Raw genomic sequence first — 19,002 nt, forward strand, 5'->3', positions numbered from 1 at the left:
GGCATGTCTATCACACTTAAGACATCGAGGAAGAAAAAAGGAGGTGGTTGTAATGCATGAATTCTGGTGCTCACTTGGGCTTTAAGGGAAATTACTCGTTTTCATTCTTTCTCAATGACAAACAACTCCTGCTAAAAATGGATATCACACAACTTGCCTAGCATAAATAAGTTGTGAGTTTCCTCAAGAATCTGATTCTGACCGACTCTGCTGTCAATCTATATCGACCTGCAGACAATACAAAATTATTCTTAAAAACATTCTCATGTCCATCCTGTTAAATTGCCCCTCTTGTCTATAAATCTGGTTGAATTAGAGTTTCCTGCTTTTTAACCTAAAGAACACTAATGGGCTGATTTATACTCTGGAAGATGGCACAGGCCTGGCCCATGTTCTCCTGGAAGAGGGCTGCCTACTAAATTGTGGCCCATATTTATAATTTTTGACGCAAAACTGCGCTTACGCCGGCTAACGCCATTTCTTTGCACCGCTCTGGTGTCAAATTTATACTTTGATGCGCGGCGGGGCAAACTACTGGTGTGAGTAATTTTTTTGACTCAAATCAATGCGTTATGTCGTAAAGAGAAATTACGTTAAAGCGCCGAAAATGACTTTGAGCCGGTTTACGACGTCGCAAACCAGATACGTGCATTTTTTTACGCAATTGTGTGAAAAAGCGGTGCAAACACTGCAAAATGTGCAGAGGAGAGCCACAATGGATCCCAGAAGCTTTGAGAGACCCCAGGAAGAAGACAACAGACCAGGAACCAGCCAGGAGGACCCACACAAGACCCAGGAGAGGGAGAAGAAGAAAAGGAAGTGTCAGTTCAGTGCAGAGGAGCAGGAAATACTGGTCAGAGAGGTGACGGAACACCAGCACTAACTTTTTGTCACCTCTAAATTGCCAATTGGTAGGAGAGAGGCAATTTGGCAACAAATTGTTGACAAGATAAACAGTGTGGCAGAAGTACGTAGAACAGTCATCGAGTGCAAGAAACGCTGGCATAACTGCAAGCGCAGGACCAAGGAAAAAATGGCCAGGAACAGGAAGGCAGCACTGCCGACTGGAGGTGGGAGGCCAGCACCGCAGGAGGCCCTGGACCACATGGAGCAGATAGTGGCAGCCGTGATCCCTGAGGAGATCGTCACAGGGATTCAAGGACAGGACAGCGCAGACTACCAGGAGACAACGCAGGGTAAGTCGCATGGGGAACAAAAATGGCTATTTGTAAACTGTAAGTAGGGGGGGACCTACCTACTACACAATGCATGGAAATCATGAAATTCAGGGAGTAGAATGGGCAAAGGGGCACGGCACGGGGGCATGGGCTGGGGCATGAGCTGTTCATAGGAAACCTGGGGCACAGTACTACACTACACCAACAACCTTAGCATTGGGGTATGCTGCCATGCCAAGGATGAAGGAAAGGTAAAGCCAGTCCAGAAGGGTAGGGTACAACGTAAAACTGGCCTGCTGCCACATGACAGCTGGTATTGTCGCTACCTGAACTAGGGCTCAATTAGCAGTTTAAGGCCATATCCGCAAGTGGAATTTAACATTGACAACAGTTGCCACTACCACCTCTGCTGTGTGCAGGACAAGTAGCTAATGGTAGTTAGTGCCCATGGATCAAACACACCCATATTAAAGGGTTCAGGATGACAATGTTATCAATCCCCTGAAATCAAAAACAATTGCTAAACCTGCCAAATGTGAATTTCCATAGTCGCTACAAACATCAGCCATTGTCATAAACATTATGAGGTACACAGCAGTAATATCATACCCATGCTGCACATGTCAGGGTCTACCCTGTGCCTGGGTCACAATAGCTGCAATGACTCCATGCAGCATCCCAACTGTCATACTGCTCAGACAACAGCACTGAGGGGGAGGTCATATGTAACTGGCTAGTGAAATACACCCGCACAGTCAGAGGAGGAACTGGAACACTGCTAGGTCCATCAATACAATCCAATGTAGCACACATTCCCCAACATCAACATTACACACTACCAATGCTGACATCTTAGTGTGCCATGCTAATGATATACATAGTATATGCTAGGTCTCAGAAACATATAGCTGGATGTGAAATATCTGAGACTGGGGCAGTTCCACATTGTTAAGTGTGGTGCAAGGGCCATCAGAACACCCACAGCCAGTGCAAGGCCACAACTTGAGAATGGAAGTAGACGGAGGGTTGAGTAGGACAAGAAGGTGGAAACGTACAATTTGGGCTGAACCTACACCTAGAGGATATGACGCTGATATTGCCCCAAACTGCCCAGACTACATGTGACATGCAGGTGGGGCACAGACCTGGGAGAATGCTAATATTAATGACAGGAACAATGAATAGAAACCAATATCACTATGTGCAACTATTAGGAAGTCAGGCATGTCACATTACAAATGCCACAACACAGACACACTGATTGTACCATATCTCATTGCAGAAGGACAAAGGCTCTCCTGGGGATATGCCTCTCCTGGTCTTCCCTGATGACATGGATGACGAGCTGACAAACATCAGCCAGCAGACCCTCCAAGATGTCCTCGGAACACTCCAGACCCCACCTTCAGTTGCATGGAGGAGCACAGATACAGCAGCCATCACAGAGGACCCACCCACCACCCCAATAGTACGACCTGCCAACTCCAACCCAGCTGAGGACTCTAACGACACTGGCACCAGCTTTGAAAGAACTGTAATTGGAGTACAGCGGGAGCTAGCCAAGGAGATGCGGGTGGGAATGCAATATATGGCAGCCAGCCTAGAGGGGGGTGCATTTGTGCATGATGACAATAGCAGAACAGGCAGCAGCCATGCAAGGGCGAAAATCTATCTTGCAAGAACTGCAACAAAGTGTGAAAGAAATCAGCACTGCAGTAAGGGAGTTGACACAATACCTCCAACAACAAATCTTTCAACGCGTGCACAAATGCAATATTGACCTCCTCAGGGCCGACCTGGCTGCCTACCACAGTGATGCAGCTGCTATCCTTAAGAACCAGCAGCTCCTCCTTGCTGCAGTACTGCCCTTAATAGCCCCACACTTGGCAGCTACTGGGATTTCTGACTCCACGTCTTCAAACACTGAAGTGTGTGTTGCCCCTTCAAATCCACCACCACCAAGGGCAGACGAGACGACACATACATCAGAAGATGAAGACGTGGAACAGATCACCTTCACACGTAAGAGTACTCGGTAGAGCAAGTCCATGCCACATGGCTACTTATAACCAAGGTGCTGTGCTTTGTAACATGCCAGTCTTGCACCAGTTTCTCACAAGCACTGTTCTCCAGCCCACTGTTTATCTTGTCACTCTGCCCTGTGATTGTCTCTCACTACCTCATTGGCAATTCATGTCCCTCTGCACTGTATGACACTTCACCCCAGCATGTCCAATGACATGTCCTTTTGCACTTGTGTAGGATCACAATGGAAGGTGTCACATTAATTGACTCACAATCCTGGACTATGTAAAATAGCACTATAAAACAGAAAGGTACACTGTTCCAAAAAGGATATATAGTGTGATAAGAATGCAGGGTTGAAATCAGTCAGTGATATCAGTGATATCAGGAGAGCCCTCAAGCACCCAAAAGGATGACAAGCTTCATCACTGGGCTATCTCCTCGTCAGGCCGGTGCTGCAATGTCTGGCGGACCACCCCTAAAATAGGGATGGTGCTAAACCGTAGATAGTTTGCCAAATTTAGGTCTGAAACGAATACTGACTGTGATAAGATATAAGTAGATATATATAGGGGAGATACGAGAGGTAAAATGAGTTCTGAGCCTTAAACATCACTTTAATAAATCAGGGAAAGGTTCAGGCCAAGATTAAAAGCCATAGGGAGTGAATGCGGGGATGATGTCCCACTACACTCTACACAGAGGAAAAAGGTAGTGTACCTAATCCTGTCAAAATATGGTCAACATGTTTCGCGTCTTGATGGTCAACGAATGATCCCATGACGCTTCATCAGGACCGTAACTACTACTTCTCCTATTCAAAAAGTGCAACAAAAAGTACTAGAAAGTCACTTACTGAATGAAGACAAATTGTCAACGTCAGTTGGTCAATCAGTCGCCCTGCATAATAGTGAAAAGAAAAAAGTACATTAGTGCAAAGATAAAAAGAGATGCACAGTGTGGTGTAATCAAAGCAAACAGATCCCCAGTGTGCCACAAACTAAATAAAAAAAATTGAAAAATAGGCTTACCATCCCATAGTCAAGAATAAGCTTCCTAGGAATGCGCAAGCCTCAACCAAAGGAGAATTACAAGGCATGAAAACAACATGGTAACGTACAAATGAAATATATATTGATATATTCATAGTTTGAAAATGTTGGACTTTTGCTTATGCAGGGTCATCCCCAGTCTTTTTGCCTCCTGCCTCCTATTTTTTTTCTGACCTGTCGCTGTTGGCTTTTGAACTCTGAGCACTTTCCCACTGCTAACCAGTGCTAAAGTGCATATGCTCTCTGTGTGAAATTGTATGTAAGTGGTTTATCCATGATTGGCATATTTGATTTACTAGTAAGTCCCTAGTAAGGTGCACTAGAGGTGCCAGGGCCTGTAAATCAAATGCTACTAGTGGGCCTGCAGCACTGGTTGTGCCACCCACATAAGTAGCTCTGTAATCATGTCTCAGACCTGCCACTGCAGTGTCTGTGTGTGTATTTTTACACTGTAAATTCGACTTGGCAAGTGTACCCACTTGCCAGGCCTAAACCTTCCCTTTTCTTACATGTAAGGCACCCCTAAGGTAGGCCCTAGGTAGCCCCAAGGGCAGGGTGCAGTGTATGGATAAGGTAGGACATATAGTAATGTGGTTTATATGTCCTGACAGTGAAATACTGCCAATTTCGTTTTCACTGTTGCAAGGTCTGTCTCTCTCTCATAGGATAATATGGGGGCTACCTTTAAATATGATTAACGTGTAGATTCCCCTGGAGAGTAGATGGACATGTGGAGTTTGGGATCCCTGAACTCACAATTTAAAAATACATCTTTTAGTAAAGTTGATTTTAAGATTGTGCGTTTGGAAATGCCACTTTTAGAAAGTGAGCATTTTCTGCTTAAACCATTCTGTGACTCTGCCTTGTTTGTGGATTCCCTGTCTGGGTCAGTTTGACAGTTGGGTTGTTTTTCACCTCACACCAGACAGTGACACAAAGGGAGCTGGGGTGTGATCTGCATTTCCTGATTAGCCATCTCTGCTAGGAGGGAGGGGTGGAGTGGTCACTCTCATCTGAAAGGACTGTGCCTGCCTCTAACAATGCCGGCTCCAACCCCCTGGTGTGTGTCTGAGGCCTTGCCTGGGCAAGGCAGGATTTCACCAGAAGGTGTGAGTCCCCTTTGAAGAAAGGTGACTTCAAAGACTAAAATGGGTATAAGAAGGGCACCCAAACTTACAAACTTTAGAAACACTTCTGGAATCAAGGGGAACCTCTGCCTGGAGAAGAGCTGATCGCTGAGGAACAAGTGCTGCCCTGCCTGTGACTGTGCTTTGTGGAGCTTTCCTGCAGTGCTGCTTCTGCCAGAGTAAGAGGGCAAAGACTGGACTTTGTGTGCCTTCCATCTTGAAGAAGAAATCTCCAAGGGCTTGAGGTAGAGCTTGCCTCCTGTTGTTGAAGTCTCAGGGATAGCAAAGACTTCTTCCTGCCAGCACCTGGAGTCTCTGGAGAGACCCCTACTCTGCTCTGTGGTGCCCTTCCAGTTCCTGGGACCCTGAAAGGAGAGGCTGGCAGCCTAAGGACAAAAATACACGCACCGAACGCCGTGCGGAGAAAAGATCGACGCGAATCCGATCGCGGCTGAGAAAACGACGCGACGGCGGTTCCGCAGCTGAGAAACGACGCCGCAGGAAATGCGACCGAAAAACCGACGGCCGGAGCAGGAGAAACGACGCGCAGCATCGCTGACGGAGGCTGAGAGATCGCACCCTGCGCCGCGGGACTTTCGGATCGTCGTGTGGCTGGCTTTTTCAACGCGCACCGCCGTGCCGAGTTGTTTTCGACGCACACAGCCGTGCAGGGTTACTTTCGACGCACACCGCCCGTGCGGGGCTATTTTTGACGCAAACCAGGTACATTTACACGCTAGCAGCGCTAGTGTGTTGTTACAACTACCTAAAGACTCTTTTTATTTTAAACCTTTAAAAAATCATAACTTGACTTGTGTATGTTGGATTTCTGTCGTTTTGGTCTTGTTTTGTTTAGATAAATATTTCCTATTTTTCTAAACTGGTGTTGTGTCATTTTGTAGTGTTTTCATTAAGTTACTGTGTGTGTTGGTACAAATACTTTACGCCCAGCACTCTGAGGTTAAGCCTACTGCTCTGCAAAGCTACCAAGGGGGTAAGCAGGGGTTAGCTGAGGGTGATTCTCTTTTATCCTAACTAGAGTGAGGGTCCTTGCTTGAACAGGGGGTAACCTGACTGTCAACCAAAGACCCCATTTCTAACAGAAAATAATGGGAGGCAACGCCAAATGCACAATAGCAAATCTGGTCATTTAACTCATAGATGGAGTTCAAAACTGTCAAAAAATTCAACATATATAAATCCAGACCAAAACCTAAGCAAAGAGGCTATTTAATGCCTGAAACCAGTGTAGTAGTAATGATCCAGAGTCGAGTCATGTACAAGGAGGACTTACTTCATTTTTGTATTAGTTACAACAAAAGTTAAGCCCAGTAGAAGCTATGAAACTAGGGCTAGAAGTTGGCAAAATCTCAGTGGAGTAAGAAGCATACACCGGTGCAGCACGGCAGGGCTGTTTATATACATAAATGAAGACGCACCCAATCGCGTCTAGATCCGGAAGTAGCAACAAGTGGTTGCGACCCGGAAGAGTTATAAACATAAAAGAAGGACCTGTCTTATGTCCGGCGGCCATCTTGAAAAACCGAGCAAAGTCTGCTCGGATGGGCAAAATTGAACATAATCCGTATTGTGCCCAGTCCTGCGTATAATGTGAGGACTCTGGGCCAGCGCGTGAAAGCTCTTTTTAACAAAAAATAAAAAGGGGGGGGAAGTACCGTATTGCATCCATGACTTGGCAAATGACTCTGCTGGCTAAAAGGTAGTAAAAATCAAAGTGGGACGCTCATCAGGTTCTAGCTTTTATGGCGATGGCAGCCATCTTACTGGTAGAAATATTTCCCAGTAAGATACTGTGTAGAGAAGGGCCATCTAAAATACAGAGAGAGTTTATGAATGAGGCGCAAATAGGTAGAATATAAAGAGGCTGCCAAACATCTCAGCTGATAACTGGGCTGAGTATTTGAAGGAGAACGAATCTAAAAGTAAGGAACCACAAAAATTGTGATTGACACAGACACCTCAGGAAAGGGCCCACGTTCAATAATAGTTGTTATCAGCCTTCAGGTAGATCAATGGGTCTTAAAAAATGTAAGGGTTCAGATCAAAGGGCTTCTAACAATTAGGGTGCCAAAGTATTCCAAGGAAACTCATCATTTAAACCCTCACTATAAGTCTTGAGTCTAAACACCCATCGTTGTTCAATTCTAAATAGATATTTGGGATTGTTACTGTTGTATCTCGGCACCTGTAGGACAATCCACCACATGTCATCAGGGCCATGATTGGCTTCTAGAAAGTGCGAGCTTAGTTTTGTTGTAATGCGGGAGCATCTAATGTTGCTCCGATGTTCATTAATCCTCTGTTTCACCGGTCGAGTTGTCATTCCAGTGTACTTTAAATTGCAAGGACAGGAGATCAAGTAGATACACTGTCGTGTATTGCAATTAGTGTGTCTGTTCAAGTACCAGGTACCAAAGTAATTCAGGTCCACTCTGTCAATTCGTTTAGTGAGAGGGCAGACGTTACAGGAACCACATGGGTGGTGTCCAGTAACCGGAGGCAGGTTCCATAAAGTAGTCTGTCTTGCTGGGTCCTGTTGTTGGTGAGGACGTGTATGAACAACCAGATCTCGTATATTGGGAGACCTTTTGAAAGCAAAAAGGGGCCTCGGGATCTGAGTGCCGCCACTCTGTAGAATATTCCAACGTTTACTAATTAGTTTTTTCACAGTGTTGGACAGGGGAGTGTATGTGGATACACACGTCAAACGATTTTCTGGTTCCCTAAGCACAGGTGCCAAGAATGCATCTCTATGATTATTACGGGCCCTCTTATAGGCTGGGTTAATGATATTCTTGGGGTGACGTCGATTGGTCAGTTTTTGTTTAATGTCAAGAGCCTGAGTGTCACAAGATTCGACTGAACTGCAGTTGCGACATAGCCTAAGAACCTGGCCAACAGGTAGATTGTCATGCACGGCCCTAGGATGATGGCTATCGTACAGAAGTAAGCTATTACGGTCGGTACTCTTGTTGTAAATGTCAGTTGCTAGTTTGCCATTATCGATCTTGATCACTAGATCCAGAAAGGAAACTTGTGTGGATGAAGCATGAGCGGTGAATTTCAAAAAGGGGTCCAGGGTGTTGACCCAATGAGTAAAGTGATCTACATCCTCGAGGGGACCCTGCCAAATTATGAGGATATCATCCATATATCTCTGCCACGGTGTGATATTATCATGAAAAGGATTGGATGTTGGTAAGATAAACATTCTCTCAAAGTGGTACATATACAAACAGGCCAGACTCGGTGCGAACGTACTACCCATAGAAGTAACCCATATCTGAAGGAACAGAGAGTCTTAAAATGTAAAAAAATTATTTTTCGTGGCTAACGTCGCACATTGCATTACAAACTGCACAGGGTTTGGAGATGACCAAGAACTTTCAAGAAGGGCAGACTCCACAACTCGTGGGGTAGCTTCCTGAGGGATGTTAGTATACAGGGCCTCCACATCCAAAGTGATGAGGGCCTGAACTCGGGTGCTAGAGTTGATGGTTTCGATCAGGTTGAGGACATGTTTGGGGTCCTTCAGAAAGGTGCTTGAATCTTTCACCAAGGGTTGGAGAAAAAAGTCACAAAAGACAGAAAAAGGATCCAACACAGAACCAATGCCTGATACAATAGGGCGACCTGGGGGGAAGGTACCCTTATGTATCTTAGGAAGGCAGTAAAAATAAGGAGTATGGGGGTGTGCCGTATTGAGGAACTCCGCTTCTTTTGGGGAGATCCAGCAATTGCTACAAGCCTCTTCAATCATACTCCTAATTTGTGTCTGTAAGTCGTTATTGGGGTCACAAGCAAGAGGTACATAGGGGCATATTTATATTCTCTTTGCGCCGAATGTGCGTCAAAATTTTTGACACACAATCGGCGCAAACACTGCCCCATATTTAAACTTTGACGTCCGACCCCGCGGGCGTCAAAGTTCCACCATGTGCGTCATATTTTAGAAGGGGGAACCAGCCTTGCGTTAATTATATGCAAGGTAGGCGTTCCCTTCCAAAAAATGACTTTAAGGCCTGTGAGCCTTATTTATACTGTGACGTCATTTTGACGCACAGGAGGGGGCAGGCCTTAAAAAACGGCGCCCATCCTGATGGGCGCCGTTTTTTAACGCCTGGGTCAGGGCAGGCGTTAAGGGACCTGTGGGCTTAGAAGGAGCCCAGAGGTGCCCTCCCATGCCCCCAGGGACATCCCCTGCCACCCTTGCCCACCCCAGGAGGACACCCAAGGATGGAGGGACCCATCCCAGGGAAGTTAAGGTAAGTTCAGGTAAGTATTCTTTTTGTATTTGTTTTGTGGCATAGGGGGGCCTGATTTGTGCCCCCCTACATGCCACTATGCCCAATGACCATGCGCAGGGGACAGAAGTCCCCTGGGCATGGCCATTGGGCAAGGGGGCATGACTCCTGTCTTTGTTAAGACAGGAGTCATTTCAATGGGGTTTGGGCGTCAAAAAAAATTGCGCAAATCGGGTTGAGGCCAAAATTTTGTCTCAGACCTGACTTGCCCCATTTTTTGACGCCCGAGCTCCATTTTCCCCTACGCCGGCGCTGCCTGGTGTGAGTCATTTTTTTTTACGCACACCAGTCAGCTGCGCCGGCTAACGTCATTTAATAAATAAGGCGCCTGCATGGCGCTTTGGAATGGCGTTAGCCGGCGTTAAAGTTTTTGACGCACAACTGCGTTGGCGCAGTTGTGCGTCAAAAAGTATAAATATGGGCCATAGTATGTAGTATCACTCAGGAGGCGAAGGCATTCGTGCCTATAGTCAGAGGCATTTATAATAACTATGGCTCCTCCCTTGTCCGCTGGTTTTATCACAATTGATTGATCTGAAGACAGATCTTTCAAGATCTTCTTTTCCGGGGACGGTAGATTAAGGACTGGGTCGAGGTCCTCGGATATACCCCACTAGTCAACCTTTCTTCTGGCAACCTCCATATCCATGCCTCCCATTGTTTTCAAACTATGAATATATCAACATATATTTCATTTGTATGTTACCATGTTGTTTTCTTGCCTAGTAATTCTTCTTTGGTTGAGGCTTGTGCGTTCCTAGGAAGCTCATTCTCAACTATGGGATGGTAAGCCTATTTTTCCATTTTTTCTATTTTGTTTGTGGCACACTGGGGATCTGTTTGATGTGATTACACCACACTGTGCGTCTCTTTTTATCTTTGCACTAATTTTCTTTTTTCTTTTCACTATTATGCAGGGCGACTGATTGACCGATTGATGTTGACAATTTGTCTTCATTCAGTAAGTGACTTTCTAGTACTTTTTGTTGCACTTTTTGAATAGGAGAAGTAGTAGTTACGGTCCTGATGAAGCGTCATGGGATCATTTGTTGACCATCAAGACGCAAAACATGTTGACCATATTTTGACAGGATTAGGTACACTACCTTTTTCCTCTGTGTAGAGTGTAGTGGGACATCATCCCCGCATTCACTCCCTATGGCTTTTAATCTTGGCCTGAACCTCTCCCTGATTTATTAAAGTGATGTTTAAGGCTCAGAGCTAATTGTAACTCTCCCAATCTCTCCTCTATATATCTACTTATATCTTTTCGCAGTGAGTATTCGTTTCAGACCTAAATTTGGCAAACTATCTACAGTTTAGCACCATCCCGATTTTAGCGGTGGTCCGCCAGACATTGCAGCACCGGTCCGACGAGGAGATAGCCCAGTGATGAAGCTTGTCATCCTAGTGGGTGCTTGAGGGCTCTCCTGATATCACTGATATCACTGACTGATTTTGACCCTGCATTCTTATCACACTATATATCCTTTTTGGAACAGTGCACCTTTCTATTTTATAGTAAGTCTCAGGAGACTGTACACTGGACCATCAATCTCCCAGTCCCTCCTATTGTATTAATATTTAAAATAGCACTACAGCACTTTAAAATAAATAGCACTTACACAACCACTTTGTCTCTGTGTAATGTGACACATCAAATGTGAGGGAGATTAGGGATGTTTGCCTCTTTTCAATGCCTATAGAATGTCAATACAACTGGCCTGAAAGAATGTGGGCTGATAACTATGCACTGTGGTCTGGTTTGTACCATCATCTACCCTTCCTGAGGGTTAATTCTGAGGTAACTAGAAACTATAGAGTATAATGCTGTGTTGTACAGAATAAGTCTTCTTCAAGGGATGTCTAAGCAGAAAAATATTGGGGGTTATTACAACTTTGGAGGAGGTGTTAATCCGGCCCAAAAGTGACGGTAAAGTGACGGATATACTACCAGCCGTATTACAAGTCCATTATATCCTATGGAACTCGTAATACGGCTGTTGGTATATCCGTCACATTTGGGACGGATTAAGACCTCCTCCAAAGTTGTAATAACCCCCATTGTCTTCTAATTTTTCTTCCAGACAATCTTTATGTGTGTGACATTTGTCACAAATGTTTCCCCACACACACCATACAGCAGGAATGGATGTGTATGAACGCAATATTGACCTCCTCAGGGCTGACCTTGCTGCCTGCCACAGTGATGTAGCTGCTATCGTTAAGAACCAGCAGCTCCTCCAGCAGTTGTTATCCCTCAATTTGTATCATTTGCTTCATGTTTTATGCTACCGCTATGGAAAGTAGCATCAAACATTTAGATATGAACCTGTGTGCATTACTTTGGCATCCATTCCTAATTTAATTGCGGCACAACCAAGTCAAACTATCAGCGTAAGATATTACCGGAGGTTAGAAAGAAATTGGTACGTATGGGCCAGAATACAGGTCAAACATGTATTCAAAATAATTGGGGAAAACATTAATTCTTTGCTTTAGCTTGTGAAAAACATCTCTTTCCTGGTACACTCACAGACCATTGATAAAATATATGTTTGAGCCGCATTAAAATCATCTATTGACGTGAAGGCAGGACTAATTTACAAGATCAAGTTGTGCTTCGTAAGTGCAGCTGTTGCGTCAACAAATGACAGTAATGTATAGCAATTATTGTATAACTCAGGGCCACTGTATGTTTAACTTGCATTCCACATCTCCACAAACATTGCCTGCAGCATATAAAAAAAACTGCTACTGTCACTTCAGAGCATTTAAGTTTGCACATTACTCTCTCTGAATTGTACTCAGCAACAGGGCCACCAATCACAATACCGAGGTGGTCCAGCAGGTCTTTCTCTCTGGCAACAAGGTCAGCCCAGAGGTGTTTTAGTTGGTGGTCGTTGCGTGGTGTGTTGTAGACGCGACTCAGATGGTACAACACCTTTGACCACCGGAGCCTCCTCGCCTTTGTGTGATACCCCTGTATCACCCTGCCACCTGCTTTGATCATCAAGGGGAGGAAGTGCACATCAGCCAAATGAATCCCCCCAGCTCCTCCTCGCCAATTCTCCCCAGACGTGGCCTACCCAACATGACAGAAATAAGATGAAAATTAAAGGGTACAGAGGATAATAAAGGGAAAGGAGGGAGGAAAATGAAATAAAAGTAACCCTAAACAGCCCAACTATCCCCAAACTAACAATACCAACAAAAGACTCCCAACAGTACAAAGACAAAATTAGACCCCAAATATCACATATAAACACTTGCAATGAACAACTGAGACAATTACAAATAAAACAGATGGCAAATAGGATAGGACACAGGAGACAAAAGCACAATTGGGAAAGACAAAACTCTAAGCACAACCACACAGTCTAGAAAAATCACAGACTGCAAAGTGAAAGTGAAAGTACACCCACTGTACCAATTCTGTAAACAGGATATCCAATTACATCACTTCCTGCCTCAAATGCGGTGCGTTTTTATTATGATGCATCAAACTTTTATGACGCTTACAGTCTGTGCGTCAATATTTTGGGGCGCAAATGCTTAAAAATTACCCTGCATTCATAGTTCTAAATATTTAGCATTGAGAACCAATTTCATGGGGTACATTGTAGGAATTACCGCTCGGGGCCAATGGATGAATCATGGCTGTGAGCGTCATTTTTCTACACATATGCCATGATTTTTGACACATATGCGTCTTTTTTTACGCGTTTGTGTCAAAATGTATGTCTTTTACTGGGTTTGTGTAATTTCTCACATTTTTTAAGTAAATGACAGCTGTAAATGTACAGAGATAGGCTGGTTGCACCTGCATAGTGTATTCTAGTGTTCAGGCACATGTGGCAGATCACACTACTGCGGACCATGATACTCCATTTGTTGTACCGGATGAGCACTCTTCACTGATGCAATAGATACCCAAACTTTTTGAATACAAATTAGTATTTCCCAGTTTGAGCAGGTTGTGTGTCAGTAGAGGATAGCAAGGACACACAACTTAATACATGAACTCATTGCCTGCGTGTCAATGTCTGTGAATTGGCTATTTCAATTTTAGTTGGGCCTCTGTGTGAATGTCACAAGATGTGATTTTATTAATGTGCTTGTCTGCATGTGTTGTAAATGTGGATAACCATCAGAAGCTATTCAGTGTGGAAGTGAGTCAGGAGATGTGTTTGTCATACACGTAGAAACTAATGCTGTGTGAACTTCTCTGACGTTTGGGACAAAACATCTCCCATGACAAACTATGCACAGGATAGATAGAGGACAGTGGATAATGGCAATGTTACAAGAGTAAGCCATCACATGTACTGGAATGTTGATACCACTTCCTGGTCACTTGTTTGGATACTACCCATGAGTCAGGCATTTGAAAATGCTACGTGGGTACAGTGTTTGTGACACCGAGTCCCAAAACCAATCCAAAAATGTAATGCCATGCAACAGTTTGAGTCATATAAATGACCTATGTTTCTCTTGTGGCAGTGGAGGACAAGCAGACCAAGCTGCATGTGCTCACATATTTCCAGTGGTTAATTGTACAAAGGTGTCCAGTTCAAGTGAGTGGCCATGTGTACCCTGTGTCTTTGTTGGCCTACATGTTGTCACAGTTACATGCAGGTCTAGTCATGAGTCTGTGGAGCCATTCCCTGCACTAACAGAGTATCCTTCAAAGCAAAATTTACTGAAAGCCAAAGAGAAATTGACAACACACATGGGGATAGTCCTGCTATGGCACTGCAGAAGTTTTATGAGACTGACAACAGGGCAACCTTGGTGTGCTCACAAAGTTAATGGATCAGTAATTTAAAACCAGCAGGTTTCATCACAACATTTGTACACAGGGTGGCCTCTAAAATTCCCACTGCAACCGGGAACATCAGTTCCTCTGTGTGATTATTCTCACAGCTAGTCAGCACACAAGCACCATCATTGGACTTCAGCCAATGTGAATCTGTGTGTGCACCGTCAGGGCCCAAACATGTTTTGTCCTTTCATGCACATTAGCAAACGTTGCTAGTTGTGCTGCAGGTACCATACCCGATCCATGCACACAGCCATGGTACACTGTCACTGTTTGTCACTCATGCATACATGAAACCCAGACAAGGGATAGGGCCGGTGTAGGAAAGTACCATCTTGCCTGGCATGTTACCCCCATTTTTCACTGTATATATGTTGTTTTAGTTGTATGTGTCACTGGGACCCTGGTAACCCAGGGCCCCAGTGCTCATAAGTGTGCCTGAATGTGTTACCTGTGTAGTGACTAACTGTCTCACTGAGGCTCTGCTAATCAGAACCTCAGTGGTTATGCTCTCTCATTTCTTTCCAAATTGTCACTGACAGGCTAGTGACCATTTTTACCAATTTACATTGGCTTACTGGAACACCCTTATAATTCCCTAGTATATGGTACTGAGGCACCCAGGGTATTGGGGTTCCAGGAGATCCCTATGGGCTGCAGCATTTCTTTTGCCACCCATAGGGAGCTCTGACAATTCTTACACAGGCCTGCCACTGCAGCCTGAGTGAAATAACGTCCACGTTATTTCACAGCCATTTTACACTGCCCTTAAGTAACTTATAAGTCACCTATATGTCTAACCTTTACCTGGTAAAGGTTAGGTGCAAAGTTACTTAGTGTGAGGGCACCCTGGCACTAGCCAAGGTGCCCCCACATTGTTCAGAGCCAATTCCCTGAACTTTGTGAGTGCGGGGACACCATTACACGCGTGCACTACATATAGGTCACTACCTATATTTAGCTTCACAATGGTAACTCCGAATATGGCCATGTAACATGTCTATGATCATGGAATTGCCCCCTCTATGCCATCCTGGCATTGTTGGTACAATTCCATGATCCCAGTGGTCTGTAGCACAGACCCTGGTACTGCCAAACTGCCCTTCCTGGGGTTTCACTGCAGCTGCTGCTGCTGCCAACCCCTCAGACAGGCAGCTGCCCTCCTGGGGTCCAGCCAGGCCTGGCCCAGGATGGCAGAACAAAGAACTTCCTCTGAGAGAGGGTGTGACACCCTCTCCCTTTGGAAAATGGTGTGAAGGCAGGGGAGGAGTAGCCTCCCCCAGCCTCTGGAAATGCTTTGTTGGGCACAGAGGTGCCCAATTCTGCATAAGCCAGTCTACACCGGTTCAGGGACCCCTTAGCCCCTGCTCTGGCGCGAAACTGGACAAAGGAAAGGGGAGTGACCACTCCCCTGACCTGCACCTCCCCTGGGAGGTGTCCAGAGCTCCTCCAGTGTGCTCAAGACCTCTGCCATCTTGGAAACAGAGGTGCTGCTGGCACACTGGACTGCACTGAGTGGCCAGTGCCACCAGGTGACGTCAGAGACTCCTGCTGATAGGCTCCTTCAGGTGTTAGTAGCCTATCCTCTTTCCTATGTAGCCAAACCCTCTTTTCTGGCTATTTAGGGTCTCTGTCTCTGGGGAAACTTTAGATAACGAATGCAAGAGCTCATCCGAGTTCCTCTGCATCTCTCTCTTCACCTTCTGATAAGGAAACGACCGCTGACCGCGCTGGAAGCCTGCAAACCTGCAACATAGTAGCAAAGACGACTACTGCAACTTTGTAACGCTGATCCTGCCGCCTTCTCGACTGTTTTCCTGCTTGTGCATGCTGTGGGGGTAGTCTGCCTCCTCTCTGCACCAGAAGCTCCGAAGAAATCTCCCGTGGGTCGAAGGAATCTTCCCCCTGCAACCGCAGGCACCAAAAAGCTGCATCACCGGTCCCTTGGGTCTCCTCTCAGCACGACGAGCGAGGTCCCTCGAATCCAGCGACTCTGTCCAAGTGACCCCCACAGTCCAGTGACTCTTCAGCCCAAGTTTGGTGGAGGTAAGTCCTTGCCTCACCTCGCTGGGCTGCATTGCTGGGAACCGCGACTTTGCAGCTACTCCGGCCCCTGTGCACTTCCGGTGGAAATCCTTTGTGCACAGCCAAGCCTGGGTCCACGGCACTCTAACCTGCATTGCACAACTTTCTAAGTTGGTCTCCGGCGATGTGGGACCCCTTTGTGCAACTTCGGCGAGCACCGTTTCACGCATCCTTGTAGTGCCTGTTTCTGGCACTTCTCCGGGTGCTACCTGCTTCAGTGAGGGCTCTTTGTCTTTCTCGACGTCCCCTCTCTCTTCAGGTCCAATTTGCGACCTCCTGGTCCCTCCTGGGCCCCAGCAGCGTCCAAAAAACGCCAAACGCACGATTTGCGTCTAGCAAGGCTTGTTGGCATCCTTCCGGCGGGAAAACACTTCTGCACGACTCTCCAAGGCGAGAGGGATCCGTCCAACAAAGGGGAAGTCTCTAGCCCTTTTCGTTCCTGCAGAAACCTCAGCTTCTTCTGTCCAGTCGAAGCTTCTTTGCACCCGCAGCTGGCATTTCCTGGGCATCTGCCCATCTCCGACTTGCTTGTGACTTTTGGTCTTGGTCCCCTTGTTCCACAGGTACCCTAGATTGGAAATCCACAGTTGTTGCATTGCTGGTTTGTGTCTTTCCTGCATTATTCCTCTAACACGACTCTTTTGTCCTTAGGGGAACTTTAGTGCACTTTGCACTCACTTTTCAGGGTCTTGGGGAGGGTTATTTTTCTAACTCTCACTATTTTCTAATAGTCCCAGCGACCCTCTACAAGGTCACATAGGTTTGGGGTCCATTCGTGGTTCGCATTCCACTTTTGGAGTATATGGTTTGTGTTGCCCCTATCCCTATGTTTCCCCATTGCATCCTATTGTAACTATACATTGTTTGCACTGTTTTCTAAGAATATACTGCATATTTTTGCTATTGTGTATATATATCTTGTGTATATTTCCTATCCTCTCACTGAGGGTACACTCTAAGATACTTTGGCATATTGTCATAAAAATAAAGTACCTTTATTTTTAGTATAACTGTGTATTGTGTTTTCTTATGATATTGTGCATATGACACTAAGTGGTACTGTAGTAGCTTCACACGTCTCCTAGTTCAGCCTAAGCTGCTCTGCTAAGCTACCATTATCTATCAGCCTAAGCTGCTAGACACCCTATACACTAATAAGGGATAACTGGGCCTGGTGCAAGGTGCAAGTACCCCTTGGTACTCACTACAAGCCAGTCCAGCCTCCTACAGCCGGGATTAGGCTATTTGAATACATGTCCCAGACCATGATACGATAAGTAAACTGATTACACTATACAATCTATTTGAGGATTCATTGTAGACCTACCAGACACAATACCTCAGGAGGAAAGTGAGGGCATGGAAAGCAACTATGAGACATATGTAGTCACAGGGAACCTTTATGGTAACACAAAGACAGGAACCAATTAGGCTAACAGGATGGAGGCTCTGTCAGGAACTAACATGAACAAGGCAAATACACAGTGAGCAGACTCTGACTGGGAAAAGCTTGAACAACACTGTGGAAAATGAAAACTGTATTTGTGCTGTGGGCTGCAATGTGACACAATAACCCAAGGCCTGTGTTACACAAGTGATTTATACGGCAATACACAACAAGGATATACATAAAATGGCAGCTTCTAAGCCGTTCCAGGCAGCAGCAATGGCAGTGCAGGTTCAAATGGCTGATCTACATGGAAGTGCTCACAGGTGTGTGCAGCTTCAGTCTCTCATAAGTCCTGTAAATGAGAATCAAGTTCAAAGGGCCAACAGAACCTTTCACATGGGAAGCAATGGACAGGTGATGAAAGGTCCTACAGACTACCAGGCAGTGCATTATTGGACCTGAAGTCTATGCAGATAGATGAACTAGGACTATGGCATGCCGTACTAAAGAGGGAAGCACACTGGAGTCAGAATGTGAGTCTGGCTGTGTGTAGATGAAGGATTATCAGGATACACATCGTCCAGTTACAGGGCCCCCTAGAGAAAGGTGGGAAGAGACTGAAAACATGCCTGTGGCAGGACTTATAACCTGGGATGGCATGTGCATGGCATGCCTTGTGAGCAATGCTTGTCATACCTGGGGCACTTGTGCTATTAATTTGCAGCTTACCTGGACTTCTTGTCACACATACTCCTTGCAGAGATAGCTGATGTCACACTTACTGCTGTCAAGGGTCTGGTCATACATTCCTGTTACTAATGCAATAGCACATCCACTGTCTCATGTATGAAGCAGTTTTCTACCTTATGATTGATGGTGTCTTATCTGTGTGCCATATGCTGAAATGAACCATGTTTCCACCATGGATTTGTGTCATAGCTGTGCTACTCTGATATTGCCCTTCAAATGTGAAATGGACAGGATTTATGTCATTTACA

This window comes from Pleurodeles waltl, chromosome 2_1 (genome assembly GCF_031143425.1).
Source record: "Pleurodeles waltl isolate 20211129_DDA chromosome 2_1, aPleWal1.hap1.20221129, whole genome shotgun sequence".
Taxonomy (NCBI): domain Eukaryota; kingdom Metazoa; phylum Chordata; class Amphibia; order Caudata; family Salamandridae; genus Pleurodeles; species Pleurodeles waltl.